The sequence below is a fragment of the Leopardus geoffroyi genome, chromosome C2 (genome assembly GCF_018350155.1).
Source record: "Leopardus geoffroyi isolate Oge1 chromosome C2, O.geoffroyi_Oge1_pat1.0, whole genome shotgun sequence".
In the NCBI taxonomy this organism is placed as follows: domain Eukaryota; kingdom Metazoa; phylum Chordata; class Mammalia; order Carnivora; family Felidae; genus Leopardus; species Leopardus geoffroyi.
Window position 1 is genome coordinate 44,755,909 of NC_059333.1, and position 24,889 is coordinate 44,780,797.

The 24,889-nt window shown below is 35.9% G+C and overlaps 1 long non-coding RNA gene across 1 annotated transcript in view; it reads right to left on the reverse strand.

The window, feature by feature from the left end:
- Nucleotides 1–579: 579 nt before the first annotated feature.
- Nucleotides 580–24,889, reverse strand: part of LOC123576083 — a 36,272-nt gene continuing 11,962 nt past the window's right edge. Inside the window, exons 2-3 of the long non-coding RNA XR_006701159.1 lie at nt 1,398–1,532; nt 580–844 (exon numbers count right to left, since the gene is read on the reverse strand). This is a non-coding gene — a long non-coding RNA (uncharacterized LOC123576083). The remainder of the gene's footprint in view (nt 845–1,397; nt 1,533–24,889) is intronic.

A 24,889-nucleotide genomic window follows, 5' to 3' on the forward strand; every position in this document is an offset into this window, starting at 1 on the left:
AGTACAAAGAATTTCAATATATGAAAACAGGATTTGAAAGGTAGTGGTGGAATTTATATGAAAATGAATTTTTATTGTCTGCATATTGCACAAATGTCTATATAATATGCTAATTAAGGAGGCTTTCAAGGCAACAAACTATGAATAATGTCAATTTTCCTTTCTTTTTAAAGACTCAATTATCTCACAAAAAAACATGAAGAAAAAGTAGAATTTTCTCCTGTAGTTACTATGAAAATTAAGAATTCAGTTTGTAACCTAATGTTAAAGTAAAATTTTAAATAAGAAAGGTAAAACTAGGTAGTTGGGCCCACAGAAGCCTCGTATCCATCAGTAAGTATTTCACAGTCCAAAGTTTTGCCCTACATCATTTAGACACTGAATTTTCTCACAAACTAAGAATATTTCTGTTCCTTAGGGAGGGATTTGCTTTTAAAAAATATTCTGGATTGACATATAAGTCATATGCCAAATTATCCATATTCAAGAACTGCAAAGTTATAACTTCAACGGAAATCTGGACACAAGTTTTTCTGCTGGAAAATTTTCTCTTTGTGGGTATCTTCATGGGCAGTCAATTTGCAAACAAACATTTATTTGGGGAGAGTAGAATCTGAGTAAATAGAGAATGTAGAATACTCTGAAATTTTAATATCATCAAGTTTACAAATTCTAAGGCATCCATCTGGAAAATCAGAATATATTTCCCACAGCAAGCAAAAAGGTCACATTGTTGGGCCAGTACATATTTTGGGCACACATTTTGTACTGACAAATTTAGTCTTCTTTCTTCTGTCATTATTGAGTAGGAAATTGAGATCATTCTGTGTACTCAATGTTGTATCTGGAATCAGAATTATTGGGTAACAAATGATTAACATAAATTTTTTAAAAATCTCTAAATACTGATCAACATTTTCTTGACATTTAGTCTTTTAGAGATCAAATCTGAATATAATTTGATATGGTTTTTCTGTTTCATAAGTAAGCTGATAGTTTTTGCATGGTAGTGTATTGGTAATGTTTTCCCTTTATCATTGTAACTCAAAATGTAATGCATGATTCCCTTTTCACTAATTTTGTCTAAATTTGGTAAGCACTTTAAGGATAGCATCCCAGTAATTTGTCAAATCAGGAAATCATCTTTCTTCTGTTATGTTTGATTTTTTTCTTTATGCTATGAAGCTAATTATATGAGTTTGTGCCTCTTTTTTTTTTCTTTATCCACAATGCCAACCATCGCATTTTTAGAAAGTTTGTGTTACTGGCCTTACACCTGATATTCTAGGAGAAATTCTCAAAATGTCCTGAGAATCACGGCTGCAATTTTTCTCAGTGTATTCTTTCCAACCTCCTAAGTGAATGGATCATAATTTTGCTATTACATATTCAATTACCTGTTAGTTTCTCCACTTTCACTGGAATGCTTGCATCTCAATAGGATGTTATAAATCTTTGGTCTGCTATCATTCTTCCAGATGTTGCTTTATGACTTTTCACTTTATTTTCATAGAGGTGATATTTCCTTGTACCTTTTTAAGAACATAAATTTAAAGTCTCTATTTTTTCCTTTATTTGATGAACTTTCATCACTTTTCCTACAAGTCTATAATCTAATACTGCTTTTCTCTTATTGTTCAAAATATATTCTACATTTTGGATTTTTAATATTGTTCTGCTTACGTTCTTGGATAGAATATAGGTCCAAACAGACCCAATGTTTGCCAAGGAAAAAAAAATGGGGCCATTCCTCTGCTATTGCCACCATTTATCTGTTGCTTATAGCATCCTGCTCTCCAATCTACAGCCTGAGATGAATGAATACATCTCTTAACATGAAGTCTGACATCTTTGGTACCTTTGCTCAGGACAAATCTCCTAGACCAGCTGCTATTGCTTCACTAAGGCCTGCCTTTTAGATATTTTAATTTCAAAATATATTGCCCTATGGCTCCTTTGGATTTTGTTTTTCCTTATAAATCTTATGTGGCGCAACTATAGCTCCCAGAAGAAAACCATGGCCAGCAGTACCTACTCAACTTTCTGACAGATGGAATATAAGTGAAGAAGTCTCAGAAAGCTTTTTTGGAAAGGTATAAACTGATAAAGATGAAACTGTACTGTATTTCTAGTTATCCAAGTTTTCTAGTAGGTAAAATAAGGCATCTCTAAACCAGCAAGGGGGCAGGTCTGAGCCTTTGTTAGCTGCTTCCAGGAAAACCATACTTTCCTGATAGTGTTACATCTATGAGTCACTAGTTACGTTTCTTAACGTCCCTACTTGTTTTTACCCAGTGAAACGTCTCCGATTTTAGAAATAGGTTGGTCAAAGCCTTAGTTTTCACTGACTTAATTGTATTTTTCAGTTGTTGTTTTTCCTGACAGACAGGTATTTTAGTGGGATATTAAGAGAGAACATACAAGGAACTCATAAAAATATTTTGCAATCCACTGATTAAGCTCCATTTCCTGAAAACTTCACTAGCACTAGGATTCTTACGGTATTTGACTAATCCATTTTCTTTGTTTCCTATTAGCTGACAAGATTTCATTGATATAACTTTCCCCCCAAAATAGGCAGCACCAGTATTTCTAAATAGTTAATTTAGTAAGTAACTTTCAAAGTGGGATCAAAAGCTGAAGGATCTGTTTAAACAAAGTTTATACCAGAGATATCTATTTATCTAGAAAAAATGCATTAGTCATGAGCCAATTACCAAGGCTTAAAGTTGAAGTGCCCATAAAATTCAATGTATTGGGAATCACATCTACAATATTCTGTAATACTTCTGATCAGCTTATATTCAATATTTTTAATATTTTCATATATTATGACCATCCATGCACTTTAAAAGACAGAAATGAATTTAAGTCACTGTTTTGTTCACTCATGTATTCCCACAGACTAGAAATGTGCTCAGTAGATACTCAGTGAGAGAATAATTCTACAGACCACATGGACTAAAGACAAATTCATTCCAATGAGGTCAGTGGTAGACAAAAGTGATTTTCTGACTGATAGATGATTCTAAGTTGGTTCTGGGTAGACCTAAAGTGGAAACTATTTTCATAAAACACTAAGGCATTATTTACCCTTTCTTCACTGTGCTAACATTTACACCAATGATACAAAAGCAATGGTGGGTGAAATTTCTGGCAATGACACCAAACTTTGCTCATAGTTATTATATCTTCAAAGTCATCCATTTGCAGGAGAATAAAATGCCAGTTTCAAGTTTTAATGTCCTTGATGAAAAACATTGTGTCATTAATTTTATTCAATTTAGACAACTAAAAATATATCTTCTTAAATATCTTATATGATAAAATGGGGAAAATATATAAACTTTTTTCTTTGTAACATCACTGTTGTTGAAATGACTGGCAGACAAATTGTTTATTCAGGTTTGATATTATAGAAGATGGTAAATTAAAATATAGCAATAATATCAAAATGTGTCAACAATTAATGAAAATAAAAGAAAATATAGGACAATACCCAAATATAAAAATATAATATGGTATATGCTAAATAAAAAATTTCATGTAAATCATCTTAAATATTTGCTTAACCACATATAAGAAGGCTCTTTGTAATTTTTTTTTAATTTGGAAAAAATCTAAGGTCTATATTAGGAGTCTGTTTATCAAAATTATGGAATGCTAAAACTTAATTATTAAAATATATACAGCCCTATCGAATGAAAATGTAGTTATTTGCTTCTTGATAAAGAAAGAGTAATAAAAAATATTTACTAACAAATACAAATTACAGAACAGAGTGCGTTGTGATGCCAGTAATATATCAACACAAAATCATGGGAAAAATATCTGAAAAAGTTTATACGAAATAATAGGACTGCTTAACCATGTGTGGTTGGATTTAGGGTGATGGATTTTTTTTTCTTTTGTTTTTCTTATCTGTGTTTCTTGATTTATTTTTTTTAAATATTTTTTTAAATTTTTTTAACGTTTTATTTATTTTTGAGACAGGGAGAGACAGAGCATGAACAGGGGAGGGTCAGAGAGAGGTAGACACAGAATCTGAAACAGGCTCCAGGCTCTGAGCTATCAGCACAGAGCCCGACGTGGGGCTCGAACTCATGGACCGCGAGATCATGACCTGAGCCGAAGTCGGCTGCTTAACCGACTGAGCCACCCAGGCGCCCCTTCGATTTATTTTTTTAATATAATGACTGACTGTGTCTTGGTTAATAAGTATGTAGGGTGAACAGAAGAGTATATATATATATATGTATATATAAATAATTTCAGTGTCTGGTCTCTTCAATCTTGTGACTCTTAGTCCAATAGAGAAAGGATGTGGCAATAAAAATTTTGGAGACTTTTGGTAGATCTTGATGTGCTCACTGAAAACCTTCATTGGACTCTGCTTTTTGGGGCTTCATTTTAATCACATGATTAGCTAATGTTTTAATTGGCAAAACAATTTTCTTCATTTCCTGGGAGAGTAGTCATAAATTTATTAATGAATGGAAGAATGGCACTCATAAAGACAGATCAGCTAATCAACCAGTAGGAGTTTTCTTAATGCTTATTAGGTGTTCATTACTTTGCCGTGAAAACATTGTTTTTCTGAAATCCAAGAGGAGGCATGCCCTAAGGTTGCTGAAAATTACTTGTGTTGCTAAGTGTTTGACAGAATACAATATGAAAGGATGTCAAACAACTACTTCTCCCTGATGAACATTCTGTTTTAAAGGTAATGTGATCTGCAATGCTTATTTTCCTTAAGTTGTACATTAGTGTACATTAAATAATAGAATTTCCGCCACTTGCTAAAATAATTGCTATGACTTTAGGTATTTCTTAAGAAAGTGCATTGTTCTGTAGGAGAACCATGTTGCTTAAGGCACATTTATTCAGATGTTGTCTCCTCTTAGATAAGTCTAGCTATGTTCTGAAAAGAGAAATAAGGCATTCACTCAGCCAACATGCAACTAGCAATAAAGCAATTGTAAAGAAAATTTACAAAAGTATATATTACTTCTTTAAATGAAATTTGCTTTTTCAGTGTCACTGCCCAGAAGACCTTCAGACAACATTCAGACAACATATGATTTACAGACGTGTACGTGAAAGTTTAATTGACCTACTTCTGGTTATGGATTTGCACATCCTGACAAGGAATGAAGAACCATGTTGCTGCTGAGAGATACTATGGCTTAAGTGATTATACCCCTTAAACCAAATAACGAGAAATACATTCAGACAGTGGGCAGCATGACTGAAATTGAGGTGACCTCATCATTATATTTATGGCCAACCATCCAAATCTACCTAACCCAACATGATTTTCCAAACTATCCCAAAAAACTATGGATATTTTTCAAATGAGGCTGGAGTCATTACATTAAAGCCATGTAAGTGGGTAGACAGGGTGCCCTAGAACCTCTCCTTTGTCCTTTATTCTTTTAAAAATCATAGAGTTAGTTTGGAGTGGTTAAAATTACAATATCTGTTTTTGCCTTCAACATAGAAACTGTGCACCTGTGACTGTGATCTAGTTTGGGCGATTAAGAGCTGGCTTGGGTCAGTAAAGGTTAAGACAGACAAATATATTTTTTGCGGCAAGTAGTACTTTCCTAGCAAGAGGCAAGGAAAAGGCTGAATGACAAATAAAATGTTCAGCAATTATGTGAACTATAACCCTTCACAGTCAGAAACTACAATGACAAGCTTTCATATCCCGAGGGCTTGTCTCACTCAAGAGGAAGGTAGTGAGCAGACATGTCAAAATTAGAGTTCAGTTAATTAGGTGACAACCATTTGTCTAATTAGGAAGCATATCTCGAGAGCAATGGATATAGAAATGGGAATAGAAGAAAGGTGATTTTTCCTATTTAAAGGTAAATTTATTATCTGAGAAAAAGACATTCTCAAGAAAAATAAAACTATGCAATTGCAATATAGATGCAAGAACAATAGTTAAGAAATTAAGAGTGCTTTTAAATAGCAATGCTGACCACTGGAACCTCTTTAACTAGTAAGGAGTACATAGGACAAGTACACAGGATATAAAACAAGAGGATTTAAAAAAATCATTTCTTAATATAGTGAAGTCAAGAAAGGCAGCATAATGTGGCAGAAAGTGCAAAATCTTTTTTTTTTTTTTTTTTTGGAAAGAGCAAAATCTGAAAGTCAAGAAACCAGTATGCCGTTATTTTAGGCTGTGCCACTACCTCATTTTGAATATTTAGCCCAGAATTTCTTTTTGCGCTTCAATTTTTTTCTCTACAGCATTAGATGGTAGGAGTAGACAACTTCATAGCCTCTGAGATTACTTTTTTATTTTTTATGGATGCCTGTTTTTGTCACTAAAATAAGAACATTTTTTCTCTGATTAAGCTATTATTAAGTCAGATCACTTTGGAATTCTTTAGATGAGACAACTTTTTCTTTAAAGTTTGTATAACATAGACCTCCAGTTTGAGAAGAAAATCAAAAATCAAGGCAGTCCCCAAAACAAGCATATTTTTCACAGGAACGCTAAAATCTCAAGCTTTTAAATTCAGTTTAGACCCTCCTTCTTACAAACAATACTAATGGAAACACATGTATTTTGTGTTTAAACTTCTAGTAATCATTACATGGAAGAGTATGACTAAAAATAGGCCACAAACTACATTTACGTGGTGCCTAACATTTCTATGTGTCATATTAAAAAATAATTGGACAATTGGATTAGGAGATAAAAAGCTAAATAATGGCTTTCTTCTAAATTTGAGGGCTTATAAAAATCCTTCAAAAATAGGTTGATTACATCAAAACACTAAAGGAGAAAGCAGGAAAAGACCTCTCTGACCTCAGCTGTAGCAATTTCTTACTCGACACATCCCCAAAGGCAAGGGAATTAAAAGCAAAAATGAACTATTGGGATCTCATGAAGATAAAAAGCTTCTGCACAGCAAAGGAAACAATCAACAAAACTAAAAGGCAACCAACGGAATGGGAAAAGATATTTGCAAATGACATATCGGACAAAGGGCTAGTATCCAAAATCTATAAAGAGCTCACCAAACTCCACACCCAAAAAACAAATAATCCAGTGAAGAAATGGGCAGAAAACATGAATAGACACTTCTCTAAAGAAGATATCCAGATGGCCAACAGGCACATGAAAAGATGCTCAACATCGTTCCTCATCAGGGAAATACAAATCAAAACCACACTCAGATATCACCTCACGCCAGTCAGAGTGGCCAAAATGAACAAATCAGGAGACTATAGATGCTAGAGAGGATGTGGAGAAACGGGAACCCTCTTGCACTGTTGGTGGGAATGCAAACTGGTGCAGCCACTCTGGAAAACAGTGTGGAGGTTCCTCAGAAAATTAAAAATAGACCTACCCTATGACCCAGCAGTAGCACTGCTAGGATTTACCCAAGGGATACAGGAGTACTGATGCATAGGGGCACTTGTACCCCAATGTTTATAGCAGCACTCTCAACAATAGCCAAATTGTGGAAAAAGCCTAAATGCCCATCAACTGATGAATGGATAAAGAAATTGTGGTTTATATACACAATGGAGTACTACGTGGCAATGAGAAAGAATGAAATATGGCCCTTTGTAGCAACGTGGATGGAACTGGAGAGTGTTATGCTAAGTGAAATAAGCCATACAGAGAAAGACAGATACCATATGGTTTCACTCTTATGTGGATCCTGAGAATCTTAACAGAAACCCATGGGGGAGGGGAAGGGAAAAGAAAGGAAAAAAAAAAAAAAAGAGGTTAGAGTGGGAGAGAGAGCCAAAGCATAAGGGACTCTTAAAAACTGAGAACAAACTGAGGGTCGATGGGGGGGGTGGGAGGGAGGGGAGGGTACGTGATGGGCATTGAAGAGGGCGTCTTTTGGGATGAGCACTGGGTGTTGTATGGAAACTAATTTGACAATAAATTTCATATAATAAAAAAAAGACACAAACTTCCAGTCATAAACTAAATAAATAAACACACTATAGAATGTACATCATTGTGATCATAATTAATGAAAGCGTATTGCAGATTTGAAAAAAAATAGGTTGATTAGAGAATGAGCAACTTCTCAAGTAATTATGAGTATCTAACATTTAATTAATATGATACTCTAACATATTTTCTGAAGAAAAGTTACTTATCATACGCTTTATCATAAAATATAAAAATTACCATAAGTATAAAAATTATTATAAACTCCAACTAATAAACTGTTATGATTATACTTAAAGCTAAATTAATTAATTCAAATATGCTTCTTGAAATACTCCCATTGTTATAAGAAGAATTTTAATGTCTATGTATCAGATAAAAAAATAGAGTCAAGAGACAATTCATTACACTTGAGGGATATCTTAACATCAAATTTGAAGTAATTTCGTGTCATTATCAAGAATTTAGTCAGGGCACCTGGATGGCTCAGTCAATTAAGCATCAGACTTCAGCTCAGGTCATGATCTCATGGTTTGTGAGTTCGAGCCCCACGTCAGGCCCTGTGCAGACAGCTCAGAGCCTGGAGCCTGCTTTGGATTCTGTGTCTCCCTCTCTCTCTACCTCTCCCCCACTCGTGCTCTGTCTCTCTCTCAAAAATAAATAAACATTAAAAAAAATTAAAAAAATAATTTAGTCTCTGGTGTCATATTGGCTTAATTTAAGTCTCAGCTCTAATATTTACTATTTTGTGATCTTAGATTAATTATATAGCCTAACTGCCTTGGTTTCCTCAAGATAATAGTAATAGCATATAACTCTACTATTCTGCAACAAAGTACAACAAACTGGGTGGTTTAAAACAAGATTCATTTGTTGCCTCATAGTTCTGGAGGTAGAAGTCCAAATTGTAGGTATTAGCAGGATCATGCTCCCTCTGAAAGTACAAAAGAAGGATCTGGTGCAGGACTTTCTATTCAATTCCTGTAGTTCCTTATCTACGGCACAAAACTGTAATCTGCCCATGTTGTTCTCCCGGTGTGTGTGTAGTCTCTTCACATGGTGATTTTTTATGAGACCACCAGTCATCATTGGATTAGGGGCCCATCCTGTTCCACAATGACCTGATCTAGACCTGACTAGATACCGCAACAACCTATTTCCAAATAAGGTCACATTCTGAGGCAATGAGGGTTAAAACTTCAAGCCATGAATTTATGAGAGGGTTGCAATCCAACCCACAACGAACTTATGGGGATGTTATAATCATAAAATGGTAATGTATAAATATATACACATTTATATAGGAGAACATTGGCATATGGCAAGCACCCAGCTGAAAATATGAGCAGGCCTCTACTTCTCATGGGGAACCAGAAATCAATTATGGTACCCAAGTAAGGAAACATTAAGAGAGAAACATCTGTTTCTCTTAATCTCTATGAATCATCATCTTAATCTGCATCACCATTTTTTTTTACCTACACTACACCTCTTGCTATCTCTCTACTTTTATCTACACAGTTTCCCATACAAAAAGCAATGTGAGTAATATTTTTTTAGTAGGCTTCTTATGCCCATTGTGGAGCCCAATGCAGGGCCTGAGCTCACAGCCCCGAGATCAAGACCTGAACTGAGATCAAGAGTCAGATACTTAACTAACTGAGCCACCCCAGCACCCTGAGAGTAATATTTTTCAAAACCTAAATCAAATCATGACCACTCCACTACATAAACTCATGCAATGGTTCTTGCCACACTAAGAAAACAATCAAGTTTTCTACCACGTTCTACATGTCCTTCATGTATGATCTTTACATTGTGTCACCTACTTTATCTCAAATTTTTACTAACAGTATGCTAACTTCATCTCTGTGACTCAGAAATGCTCTTGGTAACTCAAGCACGTCTCAGCTGCAACTTTACTTGCATGCTTTTATTCCAGTCTTTGCACAGCTGACTTTCAACTCTTAGATTTCAGTTCAAAGGCCCAATTTAATAAGCATTGTTCTTAGAGTCATAGAATTAGCAATAGATAACATTTATTGACTGCTTATTATTACTCTAGTGGCTCTACATGCTCTATTTTAATTAAATCTCAGTACAACACCATAGGTTACATTCTGTTATTGTTGCCATTTTACTGATGATGAAGCTGAGGCTTCATTAAGGTTATTAATTTAGCCAAGTTCCATTATGCCTCCTATACTTAAACCCAGATTTTCTGAAGCAAAGCTTGTGTTGTATTAGTGACTATTAGATACTAATTCTTAGTTATAAGGAGAAAGTTAATTTGGTATTTCCTAATTGAACAAAATGCCAGAGATTCTGAAAAACTGGTACAGAATGTGCAAATCATAGAAGTTTAGGGCTAAGTGTAGGAATAGACAATTTTACATACCTCAGTAATTTTAGAGGTATTTTATTTAAAAGAACGCAATAGCATCCATAATTAAGAAAAACATCAAGAAAAGGTTTTCATTAGTAAATTCTTTCCACAATGGCATAAAATAGTGCAATTTAAGAAAAATGCCTATGTCTATGTAAACACTAAATTTGGGGCTTAAAGGAAAATGTTCAGATACTTGATAGTTACTCCATTCCCTGATTTCAAAAAAAAAAAAAAAAAAAAAAAGAGTGAATAAAATGTTTGCCAGTTCACGATCAAACTTGCTTTCTTAAATGTGTTTTCCTCTAAAAATCATTCACATGACATGGCTTACATGATAGCATCTTGTGAGAAATACAAATGTTAGGAAGAGGAAACCCAAATCCATACTCAACATTTGCAACTGAACGTAATACAAGGGTTGTGTGTTGTTGTGTTTTTTTAAGGCATAATGATGTAATTAACATTTAATTTTCTAAAAGAATACACATCAAGATAACAATTTGTCCTGCAATGTATAGTAAAGACAGATATCTAATTATGGCTAATATAGAAGTAGAATTTTAAAGTACCGAGTAGCACAAGTGTGTAGGAAATATGATGAAAGACTTTACTTTTCCTAACATAACCTGCTTAAAATCCAAGGATCAGAACTTATCCCACAGTATGCCATCTTAACCACACCAAATATCTTTCAAATTTGTAGCCAGAATCATATTGATAAAACAGGCTTAACTTCTGAGTTCCCCAATTTCATAGGAATCTAAGGTAAATGAGGAAGGGTGCATTAACTTCTGTTTATGCATTCCTTCTAATCAGATTATATTATTTAATTTTATTTCAGAATTTATCCTCTTATCCTTGAGAATATAGATAAACCTATTTTATTTTGCAACATTTGTAATGTCAAAATATGGCTCTTTCTAAGGAATATAATCATTAGAAGCTATGTTTGGTCCCAATGAAATTTCCTGGTAACTTTCCTACTAGACATGATCATAGCCTTGTTTTTTGTTAGAAATATGTCTTTATCTTATTGTTGTTATTGCCATTTGGCAATTCTTGGAAAAGCTACAAAGCTCATGTCTTGCCACATAGGTGCTGACCGTGTAAACATGATCTACACCAGCTCAGACTGCTGTTGTTATTAGCACAGCTGAAATAGTAATACCCTGAGTTTTCAACTGAAGTAACAAACCTTTACGAATATATTTATGGCCAAAGATTCCATTGCAAATTTTGTTTTCTCTTGGTCCTTCTCAGCAACCTTATTATAATAGGGTAGCAGTGACCTTTTTTTAGATTAAAGACATTAAGGAGTTGAAGCTTGAGACAATTTTACAATCTCTTAAAATGGGAAATCTTCCTTTTACTGAAAAGCCCCATGGGCAAATCATAGGAAACAAATGCAATTCTGAAAACTACTTCATTGATGAGATTTTAATGATAATGTGTGATGTCTCTTTGAAGGGAGTTAATCAGCATATCCACTCATTTTGTGAAAGTCAGAGGGGGAAGAACAGAACAAGAGACACCAACCATAGCAGATAGTCCAGCTTCCAGTTCCAGAGAGTGTCATAAGGGACTAAAAAGAATGAGATTATGAAAATGGTAATGTTAAAATGGAAAAAAAAGCACTTCTGTTAATGGCATGTAATACCATCCTTACAGATCTAAGTAAGTAGACAAGAGGTGGGTTATAAAGTAAACTGAATTCTAACATGTTCTATTACCCCATGATCTTTTCAACAGTGCTGGAGTCCTTATAAAAAATTAGTACAGAAGGCCTTGGGGAACAGTCATGCCCACACTTTGCAACTTGAAATTTATCCACCTCTATACTTCCTTCTTGGTGAGGACCAAGGAAGTACAACTGAGTAAAACTAAGCATAGCATCAAAGATTGTATAGCTAAATCACAAAAGAAGTACATTCTGAACTGGATGCTGCCAGTTGGGAAAAAAAAATATTCATGGCCTGTAGAATTGTCTAAACTGAAACTTTTTCATGAAATAACCATGTATTAATCAAATTTAAACATCTCAGATAGGCAGCAGAATACTATTCCTTCTCGTCAATGTTTCAAAAAAAAAAAAAAAAACTATCAAATGATAATTCACCCATTCAGAACTAGAATACAGCTTTCTTCAACATGGCTGAGATTCAAAGAGGAAAACTTAGGTTCATACTGATATTTAGAAATACATTTATATTGTATAATTAAAATTAATCAGTTCCTCTTCTAACACAGCAATTGAAGGCAAGGTGAGCTCAATTAGAATACAGTGATTGTTGAAAGAGTAATTTACCATGCACAATCCACAGTGTGGATATTATAGTGCCAAATACAAATTTTATTAAATATTGTTGAGCGATGTTGTCTACCATAGGCAAAAGATCAACTTCCATAAGTGGAAAATCATTCATAGTCTTCTGTCAATGTCTTTGTTATCAATGTTTGGTTTAGAAAAAAAGCAAAGGTCTAGCTTGTTGTCAAGAGACAGTTTTATTTTCTGAGGCAAATCACTTAACCTCTTTAAACCCAAACATCCTCATAAAATGCAAGGGTTGTCTAGTTGAACTCTACAGCTGTGCCAGCTACGAAGGACTCTGAAATAAATAAATCAGATGTTGCCCTTATGCTATTCACAGACTGGGGAATGGCAGAAATGTAGACATTTGCAATCCACTGTATGGTCTAAGCTAAAAAGTGTAAGCAAAGAGTTTGAGAGCAAAGAGGCATAATAATGCAGAGCATGTGACCTAGGTACTTCCCAATAAAAAGGATTAGTGATATTTTTGCCACTTAGGACAAATTTGATTATAAATTGGCCACACATTTCAAAATTTTTGCAATGAAAATTTGAAATAGCTCTCTTCAGCAATAGTTTTCTCAAATAGGCACACTAATATTCTAGATATGACCATTATACTATATCTTTACAGGCATAGCATGTAGGTATAGGAATATCAGTTAAACAGTTGGTCAGTCCTATCTTAGTTTAATAATTAGGGAGTGAAACCATTATACAGATAGTTCCTTAAAATGACTTTATTATTGTGGACTAAAAATCTGGGTTTTGTCAAGTATTTCTGGGTTTAAAAAGATAGAAAATGTGCTTAACTTTATAATCAAAAGAATATCAAAAAAGAATGACAGTGAAGTCAGTTTGTAAATGGGGGTCATGATTTGAACTTGTAGAAAGGAAGTAAAATGTGATCCAAAAGGGAATTGTGAGTACAGCTAGGAACAGAGTGAGGGAATATACAAAAGCATTGGTTTTGTACTGGGCCATTGGCCATCAAGGAATTATATAAATGAATCCATGAAACCAAGACATGATGCCCCCATAGAAATAATTTAATAAATTATAATTAAACCAGAGTTTATATTGTAGCTGTAACTTAAAATTATACCCCCAAACACAAGCACACAACATCAAATACTGTAATTCAAGGCCTCGTTAACTTAAGAGCCTCTAATAAAAGTTTTAAGGATTTTCTTCCCAGCATCACTAGCTCCGAAAGCAAGTTTAAATGTAAATAATTAGCACTGTGGTAGGTTTCAGTTTGATATAGTGAAGATGGCAGGACATCTAAACATTGGGTGCTAGCGTTAGCAGTATTGATTTAAAAATAACTTTAATTTGGGAGGCGCCTGGATGGCTGAGTCGGTTAAGCGCCCGACTTTGGGTGGGCTTCAGGTCATGATCTCGCCATTCCCGAGTTTGAGCCCCGCGTTGGGCTTTGTGCTGACAACTCAGAGCCTAGAGCCTACTCCACATTCTGTGTCTCTCTCTCTGCCCCTCCCCGCTCACACTCTGTCTCTCTCAAAAATAAATAAACATTAAAAAAAATTAAATAACTTTAATTTTTACCTGTTTGGAAATACTGATAGACTACTATTCCAAGTACTATTTTGGTGATCTGATATATAGTCTAAGAGGCACTTATTTGTTTTCTATATGAAAAATACTGTGAATTGGACCAAAGAACTAAGGACCCTCATCAGAATTGCATTCTCAACACCAAAAAGGGAAACATTCTGATTCCACTTAATTGTTTCTTCATCCTCATTCAGTGCCTACCTTTCATGTTAACTGTACCTTTGACATCATCTTTGACAAAAGAATGAAAAGACTTTAATAAGGATAATCCCTGAGGGATTTAACCTTGGAAAATGGGGCTACCTGCTTTCACCTATTCAGATTGAGCATGCCCGTGTCCTTCTGTGCAAGGGGATGATATACACTTGTTAAAAGAAGCCACATAAGACTGTAACAATTTAAACACAGGCCCAATGACAGGAAGTTTATTACAGTTGATAGGGAGAGGTAAAACACCAGAAAAGACAGGTGTTTTAGAAAATAATCTCCAAGGCAGCAGTCAAGCCAGAATATGATAACCTCCCTGCTGAAGGCCATAAAAGTCAAGCAAGCACCCTCTAGACGCAACCTTGGCACAGGGACCTGCCAAAAACTGCAAAAAGGTGCAGCTGACAAGTGTGCTTGGTGCTCTGTGCAGGTTTGCTCAGTAGAACTTAGAAATTCAAAATAGTGGGGCGCCTGGGTGGCTCAGCTGGTTAAGCATCTGACCTCGGCTCAGGTCATGATCTCGCGGTCAGTGAGTTTGAGCCCCGCATTGGGCTCTGTGCTGACAGCTCAGAGCCTGGAGCCTGCTTCAGATTCTGTGTCTCCCCTCTCTCTTCCCCTCCCATGCTCATGCTCTGTCTCTCTCTGTCTCTCGATAATAAGTAAATGTTAAAAAAAATTTTTAAAAGAAAGAAATTCAAAATGGTGAATAGAAAAGAATGGTTGTGTGTGTGTGTATGCCACTATTTTAGGACTGCTTGTTACAAGTTAGAGAAAGAGGCACTGAACACTCTTCGGTTCACATATCAGCAAGTGATTAATCTAGTTGGGGATGTGGAAGTAAATCATTCATACCAAAACAGAATAATTAAAAATGAGGAAAATTAAAAAGTGAGTCAGAACAAAGAAACAACTGTCCACTTTAAAACTCTAGTTTAGGTCAGGCATTCCAGTAATCTGTCTCTGTCTATATATACATATATTTATTACACATGTATGGCTATGTGTATGTGCATATACATACACATAAATGCAAATATAACAGGCAACTGACAAGTACAATATATGCGTGGCATATATATGCATATACATGTATGCATATATATGGCATATGTATGTTTACACACACACACACTCACATACAAAACAAGTGTGTCTGTACTCATAGTAGCCATACTGTCTTATTTTAAGATAAGAACAACCAGAATATATATTAAAGAGGAATCAATTTTTATTTCAGATTCTCACAACCAATAAAATATTGATTTTTTCACATCTCCTGACTTTATTGCTTCAATATCATTTAGCAAACTTGCTTATTTTGTGTGATTTGCAATTGTCTATGTGCTTTTCCGATCTCCCATGGAGATAGGAACTGTAAATTCCTCAGATACCACTTAATTTTATTCACCTCTGCATCTCACATGTCTTGCTTAATTCTTTGGGAAGAGTGGGTTCTGGTAAATTCTTCTCATACTCTAAGTTGGTCACATGCTGAAACACAAAAAAAAACTTTCCTGCTGTATTAGTTTCCTAGGGCTTCCCATAGCATAGTATCACAAACTGGTTGGCTTAAAACTCAGAATTTTATTTTCTCTGGGTCCTAGAAGTCTGAAATCAGGTGTCAGCAGGGGGGCCATGCTCCCTCTGAAGCTTCCAAGGAAGAACATTCCTTGCCGCTTGAGCTTGTAGGAGCCCCGGGGAATTCCTTAGTCTGTGGCAGCACCACTCCAATCTCCGCTTCTGTCCTCACACAGCCTTCTTCCTCTGTATCCATGTCTTTTCCTTTCTTATAAGGACACAGGTCATTGCAGTTAATGTGACTCTAGGGGCACGTGGGTGGCCCAACCAGTTAAGTGTCCGACTTCAGGTCATGATCTCACGGTTCATGGGTTTGAGCCCCACATTGGGTTCAGTGCTGACAGCTCAGACAGAGCCTGGAATCTGCTTCCAAATCTGTGTCTCCCTCTTTCTCTGCCCCTCTCCCACTCATGTTTTCTCTCTTAAAAATAATAAATGTTAAAAAAATAAAGTCACCCTAAATCCAGGATGATTTAATGTCCAGATGAGGTCACATTCTAAGGTTCTAGGTAAGCATGAATTTTAGGAGGACACTATTCAACCCACTACACCTGTAAATTAGACATTTCTATTTTAATGTCAATAAATTCACCATTTCTTCATCCAACAAATATTTATTGAGCTTACTATTTATTGAGTTACTGGTTTACCAGTGAACCAAACAGATAATTCTCCGCTCTCAAGCTGCTATTCACATTTTAGTAAAGTGGAGGGAGGAATAGCAAAAATAGATAGGCAGACAGAAGGATCGATACATATACGGGGAGGTACACAGATAGAAACAGAGCAATAGAAGTAGAGCTAGAGATAGAGAGGTGACGAGTACAGTGAAGAAACACAGTAAGATAAGGAAAATAAATGTTGCATCATTAAGGTTCTACTTCCTTGATTTGTGTTGGCAAAATCTACATAAACCTTTAAGTAATATTTTGAAGTGGAGTCAATTTAACCTAGTATTACTGTAACTTAAATGGCTCCTCAAAATGAATTATATCATTCTCAGAGGACCCTTCTGTGCAATGACTTATGGTAAATATCTTATAGAGTTATAATTTTTAATATTTATTTTTGAGGAAAGAAAGATTTCACCATGCTATTTTTAATGGTGGTCTATGAAAACTAATAGATATAAGGGTTTTAGCTTATTTGTTTTGATGAAGAGAGAGAGAACATTAAGCAGACTCCATGCCCAGCATGAAGCCCTACTTGGGGCTTGATCTCATCACTGTGAGATCATGACTTGAGCTGAAATCAAGAGATGGAGACTTAACCAACTGAACCACTCAGGCGCACCTAGACCTCAGGTTTTTAAAGAAATGTAGTTTAAAAACAGAGTCATTGACTACCAGTGGTAGAGAAAAGTCACAGATTTGCATTTTAATAACTATGATGAGATTCAGCTTCCTTACTTGAAAATGGGGACAGAATGGACCCTTCAGTAGACGGTTGAGAGGATTCAACCAGATAGTGTATGTGGGGGTAGCCACCTAGCACATTATCTGGAACATACTGGGTTCTAAACAAACATTAGTGGAACATAAATACCTCTTCACTCTTTCTCTTAATATTCATCATAAAAATGTAATACAACCTTTGTTATCATATAGCTATTGGATGTTTCTTGTAATTGAACTGAATGTATATCTTTGCCTCATCTATAATAAGAGCTATTATTAAGAAAACCTAAAAGAGTTCAGAAAAATTGCATTCTCTGTTAAAGAGTACTTTCCAGACCCTCTTTTAAATTATTTTAACCTATTGAATTCAAATCTTCCTTTTAACTAATGGTATTCATCTAGGAGTTAAACATACTGCAAGCTAAATTGTTTTAATGCAGTAGACAGTTTTACCCTATCTCCAGGAAGTTAATTCACCATACAAACGCCATGCACTGCCTCTTCTGATAGTTGCAAGCAAATGGATCCTGAGTAACATCCTCAGTAGTGCCCCCATACTATGATAAGTAGCTTGTTTATGAATAATGTGAGTAATCAGAAGAAGCAGCTGCATTAATTTAAGGATGGGGGATGGTGCCATTCTACCTTTAAAACTGTATCAGTCTTTTAGACTGAACAACTGCTTTTGATTAAGAGTGAATATTTCTCTCCCATCTCTGAAGTGATTTTCGCTCTAATCAAACTGATGCCAATTCTTTTATTTTTAATTCAAGTCTAGGTATTCCTCTACTTACTGTCAAGAGATTTAGATGAAGTATCTGTTCCTTTTGACAGAACAAACCTGTAAGAGTCCTTGCCTTAGTTTGTCATGCAGTATTTAATAATTCCCTCCTTGAATTCAGAATGTCTTGAAATGGGCTGAAATCTAAAAATATTCCTGGCAGAAGCAGTTATACCAGACATCTTAATTATTATGTTTCCAAGGAAATGACAGACTATGTAAGGGAAGCTGACATGTCTCCCCGCAGCTATGTGCTTTTTATATTGGAACTTGAGGCTATTATAAATTACCTAGGCCAGAGACTGGCATGAGCACAAAGCCTCAGATACAAACCAGCTGCCACATAATGAAGCTGGTGTTAACCCCTTCAGATTTCCCTTTTCTGCCTTATGGTACACTAGCCAAATAAATATAACACCTCCACGAGCATACAGATTTCTCAAAGGGCAGGAAAAATATTTCATTGTCTCATTTTCCCTTTTTTCTTGAACGCTTGCTGTTTATTGTCCGTCCCACTGTTGGAATCATTCCTGAGGATCAAATTGAACAGGAAGGTGGAGTAAACTGGAGGTGAAGAGGTTGGGATCTGAGGAGGGCAGGAGGTAGGCAGTTGTTCTGTAGGGCTGATGCTCTTGACATCTATTGTTTGATTGGAGTCCCTGTCCACTCTGCGGAATGCCATGTTTCCACATCAGGAAAGGAACTTGATCTTTGCCCCTGCTGCCTCCTCATTAGAGGGGAGGAGAGAAGCACATGGGCCATCTTTAAGTTAAGCGCTGACAAAACAGCGCTGCACAGTAAACTGAACACAGCAAACATGTTAAACTGTTTCCTGTCGGGAAGGTATTTTGAACTGTACTGCCCTACTCTTTAGCTTGCTTCTTGAATTTGGGCCACGTTACTATTATTCCATTGCTAAAATCCTCAGCCAAGCCTAAGTCCTGCTGCTAACAATTGAAAAGGCAACAATTAACAAAATTGTCATTCTCCACATACAGAGAAGTATCACATGGGGCCTGATTAACTTTGTAAGTGTTCTTAAGTTTCTAGGATTATGTGGCTGATATATTTCATTAATAAAATGAAAATACCTCTATGTGTTTTTTTACAAATATATTTGTAAAATGCTTTGTTATCTGCAGAGAGAAAACAATGTACCACTAGAAATGCTAAAAGACTTTGGAGATCGCAGGAAATGGGCTAGAGCTGGTTTTGGATCTAACACTTCCTTTCTATATTGCCTTGGATATGTTTTAATGTCTATTTTTTTTTCAGGAAAAACAGTAAGACACACAAAAAACATAAAACAAACCAAAAATCCAGATATGGTATGCCCTGCCAACTTCATCCTGCAATTGCAAAAATCAAATGAGAGGAAAAATGTGACAGTGGTTGAAAGATTGTACATTTTTATCAGCATTTCATGGGTTTTCTTTCATTGTTAGAAATTGCTCTGGGAACACAAATCAGCAAACACTGTATGGATGAAATAATGAGTGGTGTGATTTTGGTAACGAGTGCCTACTTGATAAATCCAGCGGAGAAGGACCTTCATTCACAATCGAGTATCTTGTCAGTCTCTCATTACAAATAAAACCAAGGGAAATCCATCAGGATACTGACAGAGGCTGTTAGTAGGGACTCCTGCTCATAGACAGCTGAGTCCGATTGAAGAGTTTATAGAAGTCCAGCCTCTACACTGCTTCTTTATTAGTTATTCCAGAAGATTTTCCAAAGAATTTATATTTAACTTCATTTATGTTATTTATTATTTATTTATTTATTTATTTATTTTTTCAACGTTTATTTATTTTTGGGACAGAGAGAGAGACAGAGCATGAATGGGGGAGGGGCAGAGAGAGAGGGAGACACAGAATCGGAAACAGGCAACAGGCTCTGAGCCATCAGCCCAGAGCCTGACGCGAGGCTCGAACTCACGGACCGCGAGATCGTGACCTGGCTGAAGTCGGACGCTTAACCGACTGCGCCACCCAGGCGCCCCATTTATGTTATTTTTATAGGTAGTTTATCTTAACATAAACCTTAGAAATAGGGTAATATTATTTTCAAATAAGATCATTAACAACAATTATATAAATATGAAATTATAATCAAGAATATTTCTGGGACACCTGGGTCGTTCAGTTGGTTAAGCACCCGACTTCGGTTTAGGTCATGATCTTGTGGTTCATGAGTTCAAGCCCCGCGTTGGGCTCCGTGTTGACAGCTTGAAGCCTGGAGCCTGCTTCAGATTCTGTGTCTCCTTCCCTCTCTGAACCTCCCCCACTGGTTCTCTCTCTCTCTCTCTCTCTCTCTCTCTCTCTCAAAAAATAAACATTTAAAAATTTTTTTAAAAGAGTATTTCTTAGCATCCATGCAAATTTTTTTTCATTATGTAGACTATTTAGTTTTGTACCCAAAGTAGACAATTTCAAGATGATTTCAATATTACCAATGTTTTATGCACTTACTGGAATTAAATATTCTCTTTGCTAATTATAATATAGATAATGAAAACCTTGGATTATACAAAGAAGGGTGGGGTGCCTGGGTGACTCAGTTGTTAAATGTCTAACTTCGGCCTACATCATGATCTTCTGGTTTGTGAGTTCAAGCTCGGAGCCTGGCTCTGTGCTGACAGCTCAGAGCCTGGAGTCTGCTTCAGATTCTGTGTCTCCCTCTCTCTCTGCCCCTCTCCTGCTCACTCTCTCTCTCTCTCTCTCTCTCAAAAGCAAATAAACATTTTTTAAAAAGAAGGAAAAAAATTACTATATAATATCATTTTAAAATATGTTTCACTGCTCAATTCTGAGTTGACAGGCAATAAAACATATCCAGTATAAATATTTCTATCCCTTTTTTTTTAATGTTTGTTTATTTTTGACAGAGAGAGACAGAGCATGAGCAGGGGAAGGGCAGAGAGAGAGGGAGACACAGAATCTGAAGCAGGTTCCAGGCTCTAAACTGTTAGAACAGAGCCCAAGGCAGGGCTCAAACTCACAAACAGTAAGATCATGACCTGAGCTGAAGTCAGACGCTCAACCGACTGAGCCACCCAGGCGCCCCTCTATCCCTTTCTGATAAAATAAAATATCAATTACTAGGTAGATTGCAAATTTGAAACTGTATATCAATTTCAAAATTCAGCTCTTCACTCTTGCCATACCTCACTTGTAGCAAAGTTACCAGTCACATTTTCTGAGCCAATACACCCATTCCCCAGCTGTTGTGAGTGTTGATGGCTAATGCCTCATAGATTCCCCCTCTTTGGAAAGTTGTCTTGGGTAAAATAGAACCTGCATCATCTGATTGGTTTTGCCCACCCAGGGGTAGCCTACAGCCAAGGACTGACTAAAAGCGGACACAAAATCCCAGTCCACTTGCCCGAAAATGGGATCACCTTTGTTTTCCAATTCATGCAATTTAGACTTCAGCTGAGACCACATCCTTGCATACATCTTCACTGCGTCATCCTGCTTTCTCCTAAGAGTAAACCTTTTCTCCTAAGAGTAGATCCTTGCTAAATCATATGTTCCCAATCTTTGTGTCAGCCTCTGCTTCTAGGGAACCCATTCTAAGACAGTTTTAGGTACCAGGAATGGCTATAAGAAGACTCTAGAGATTCTGGAGTTTGTTCTCTCGCCAGCTAGTGAACCACGAGAATCCCCTCACTGCATAGTTAGATATTGATGTTTCTTAACATCCCCTAGCAGGCAATTGCTAAGATTTTTATCTGTGATGAACTGGGGTGAATGGGAGAAGATGAACTGGCTTATCTCTGTCATTTCAGAGGTATAGGGCAAATGATAGTCAATGATTGCTAAAGTGGTGCTTATTATGGAGTACTACCAATGCTTTGAAAAGAGAAAGTTATCAGTTTAAACAATTAAATGAAAGTGTGGGCTGCTGTGGAAGAATTTAAAGTAAACTTCATAGAATATAGCCTGGAGGCAGCTAACGTGTAGACCAGGATCAGGACCCAATCCTAAAAGTAGCAGAAATATAGAAAATTTTGAAATCACAGTTTTGGCAAGTGTCCAATAGCAGGACCCTGATAAGAAAGTAGGAACCTTGGGATTGGAATATCTGGGTAGATGCTCTTGAGATTTTCATGAGTCTTCTAGAATAGAGAAATGGCCAAACCCTTCTCATTAGGAAAAAGCTCTCTCCCTTGTTGAAGATTACTGTAAAACTTCAAATGAGAGAGGTAGGAGAATCTTCTCCTACCTGTCCTCCTGCCCACTAGCATGCACTCACTGGGGAAGAACTGAGACTAGTATGGAAGAAGGGGTATTATAAACACTGCAAGCCATAGGTTCTGGCTTTTAGGTACCAACAGGAACCAAGAGCATATGCCTAGGAGTGAATTATGAGGCTTCTGGAATAAGGGTGGCATCATATAAAATTGAGTATGTGGAGGGTGCCTGGGCGGCTCAGTTGGTTAAGCGTCCATCTTCAGCTCAGGTCATGATCTCACAGTCTGTGATTCTGAGCCCTGTGTCAGGCTCTGTGCTGACAGCTGAGAGCCTGGAGCTTGCTTCAGATTTTGTGTCTCCCTCTCTCTCTGCCCCTCCCCTGCTCATGCTCTCTCTCTGTCTCAAAAATAAATAAAGACATAAAAAAATTTTTAATTGAGTATGTGAGTTACCAATAAGGGGACTTTCTTCATGACACACCTCAATTTAGCACTCTGGAAAGAACCCCCAAATTCAAATTCCTGGAATGCTCACGTTTGTACTTTTGAGGATGTCACCCTCCCTTCATTACTTACAATTTGAATCCATAAAACCCTGGTAACACTTCAGAGCTCGGTCTCTGCTTTGATCCTCTTCAAATTTAGTATGTCATCTCTGTGACCTGTGTCACCTTATGCACACCTGTATCAGCAGTTTTCAGATCTGCACAGTTCTCTTCTATTAGCAAGGATGTTGGCTTTAATGTGGTAAAAATGAATGCATTGTTTATACTTATGAGCCAGGCTTTGTAATATCGCCCCAAAATGGCTGCTAATGGTCCAATATCCACAGTTCTTATATGGTTCCCAAATTTGCCTTAGAATCTGCTTGACAGATCCTATAGGATCAGGGGCTGTTGCTAGCATTATCACTTCCATGTGGTCTGTTTGTTATCCTCTGCTGGAGAATGATAATCCCCTTATGTTCTTCTAAGCTGACACCTTCACCAAACTCTCTGATGTCTCTGGATCTTAATTATAAACAATACTGTTAAGAGAAGCTTCTTTCTTGTTCAGGCAATAACAATAACTCTTTAAGCAAAGGTGCAGCTAATATCACAAGCTTGAAAAGTTATTTACGGTTTTGAGGCTAGTAAGTACCCCATTTCATTCTTCTGCATGCTATGCCCAGAGCCAAGTACCTGGAGAGAATATACATCAAACAGTCTAAAAAGTATGATATGGAAGTCTGTAGGTAGGTGCCATGGGCAGGCTAATAATTAGGTTTATTTTGAAACAGATATTCTTTAATTATTTTTTAATATTATACTGAATGTATTCAATACTGTAAGAATGAAAAGAACTCAACATGTATAAATAAAAACTATATTCAGAAATAAATTTAACAGTTAACTCCTAATTGATTCATAGACAATGTCATGAGAAAATATTAGTAAAACATTTCACATTTTTCTGTAATACCTGATTATTCCCATTTGTGTGTGTATGTGTATAGATGTGTATGTATTTATTGCAGCTTAAGCATTTTCAATTTTCTTTTTGCTCCTTATATAAAGAATTGCTTTTAAAACCTACAGTTAAATGGCACTGGATTGTAATCCATTCCCTTGATGTTTTAGAAACCTTTATATATAGTCACCTAAGGCAGTTACCTGTCTATTCTACCCAATCATCAGGCTCAGGATTAAATGGCTTTACAAAAGATGTAAAAGAAAGTAGAAAATCAAAGAGGCTACATTTCTTTTCTCCACAGTTGTTCATGTATCCAGCCCAATTATTTTTTATAAATGTTCCCCATTGGTGAATTTTTTTTATTAGAAAAGTGTGAATTATTTAAAGAATGCAAATTACCCAGAAGTTTATTGGTGATCCAATAAACAATGAATTTTATTTCCATATGCAAAAAATATATTAAATAAGAACTGGTTTGAATAAGTGTAAGGTGAATCCACCTTCCCCATTTTTAGAGTATTGTTAAACCTTTTGGCTCAATGGTTGTTATTACAGTCATTCATCTTTTCCTCACTATGGTTTTACTCTCCATCAATAAGTTTCCCCAAAACAATACTGAATTCTAATACTTTGGTTTATAAAATCTATACATGAATAAGTAGGAAAAAAATTTAAATAAACTTTTGTATTAAAATATATCACATAAAAATACACAAATAGCAAGTGTACACATGCATGAATTATGACAATAGTCATATACCCAGTTAACCTCCAAACATGATAGAAAATAGACCATTACCTATATTTCAGAAGTTTCTCACATAAACCTTCCAATTACCTCCCTCCTTCCTGTTCAAAGCTTAGTCATATTCTGACTTCTAAAATCAGATAGATTTGTTTTATCTGCTTTTGAATTTTATATAAATAAAATTTGTGTCTAGGTACTTTCGCTCAACAATTTATTTGGGAGGCTTATCCCAATATAATTTTGTATGTAGTAGTTCATTTTTGTTTATTGTTATAGCATATCTCATTGACTATATAATTATTCTTCTGTAGATGAACATTTGGATG